The sequence below is a fragment of the Molossus molossus genome, unplaced genomic scaffold (assembly GCF_014108415.1).
Source record: "Molossus molossus isolate mMolMol1 unplaced genomic scaffold, mMolMol1.p scaffold_m16_p_5, whole genome shotgun sequence".
NCBI lineage: Eukaryota > Metazoa > Chordata > Mammalia > Chiroptera > Molossidae > Molossus > Molossus molossus.
The window spans coordinates 2,766,036-2,767,682 of NW_023425388.1; positions in this window are offsets into that span (position 1 = coordinate 2,766,036).

The following is a 1,647-nucleotide window of genomic DNA, read 5'->3' on the forward strand; positions in this document are numbered from 1 at the left end:
GGCCCACGCACCAAGAAGTCGCTGGATGATTCCCAGTCAGGGCACATGCCCAGGTGGTGGGCCTGATCCCCAGTAGGGGGCACGCAGGAGGTGGCCAGTCGATGTTCTCTCTCATTGATGTTTCTCTCTCTCTCCCCCTCCCTCCTTCCCTTTTGCTCTCTCTAAACATCTATAGAAAAAATGTCCTCGGTGAGGATGGGCAAAACGGAGCGTGGGCCTTGACTGAGAAGGCCCCGCTTGGCTGTGCGGGGCTGGAGGTACGGGAGGGTTCGAGGAACAGTTTCCTGAGCCTCTCAATGTTTTCAGGTCTTACTGCTACTTTCACACTTAGCTAAACCTTTGATACTGTGTGGTTATAACATAATAACCACATGTCACTTTGTCTTCTCTGTCAACAGCGAAAAAGTGCGAAGGGCTTTAACCACTGGTGAAAGTGTCTTCTCACCTCGACCACATACACGGCGGCGAGCATCACGGAGCCAGACGGCTATTCTCACTGCGTGGCTGAGACAAGATCACAGGCCGGCGACAGGAATCTCTTCCGCTCACTGGTCTTCTCTCTGGCTTCCTGCTTGCAAGACGCTTTCTTCTGGGAGATGCTCATGAAGTTACTGAAGTCTGAGGGTGCGCTGCTTGCAACTGAGCCGCAGCGCTTTGATCTGGGCTGTGCCTGAAGCTTCTGGAAGGGTGCCTGTACACAGCGCGCAGCACGTATTCGTTTATTTATGTATGTATGTATGTATGTATTGTGCAGACAGAGTGGGAGGGGGAGAGAGAGAGAAACATCGACATGCAAGGGACACATCGAGTGGCTGCCACCTGCACGATGCAACCAGGGCCGGGGACAAACTGCAACCGAGGTACATGCCCTTAGCGGGAACCGAACCCGGGTCTCTCTGTACCACAGGCCGACGCTCTAACCGCTGAGCCAAACCGGCCAGGGCACAACAGGTATGTATTGAAGAATAAAAAAGGAAATGGGGCCCTGGCAGTGGTTAGAGCATCGGCCGTGGACCAATGAGTCGCGGGTTTGAATCTGGTCAAGGGCACGTACCTTGGTTTCAATTCGACCCCAGCCCGGGTCGGGGTCGTGCGGGAGGCAACCAGTCGATACGTCTCTCTCACATCGATGTTTCTCTCTCTCTTCCTGCCCCTCCCTCCCACTCTATATAATGATAAATAGAAAAATATCCTCAGGTGAGGAATAAAAGCAAGAAAATGGGTCCATCTCTTTCAATACTTGGACAAGTCCAGACTTCGATGCAGAAGAACGTGTTCTGTACGAGCACCACCTTCCTCTGAATCGCGGTCCTGCGGGGCTGTTCCTTCCCCGAGGTGAGGTGAGTGAGTGTCCCTGGGTCTGGATGATCCGGGCACAGAGCCCCTGACACCTGGTCATCTTCTGTGTGATCAGAGTGCCAGGAGCATCTTGTTTCTAATATTTGGCCTTTGACCCCGGTTCCTGGCACAGGCTCCTGAATCCCTCGTACCTTCCTGGGTGATAGGAGCATCTTTTGCTCTAATGAGGTGACTCTGGGTGGGCTCCTGGGTGGCTTCAGGATGAGACTTTTCACCACAAAGTCCAAGCCCTGATTAGAAGCTGGGGGTTTTCAGCCCACCCTCCACTGTTTGAAGAAGGGAGCAGGG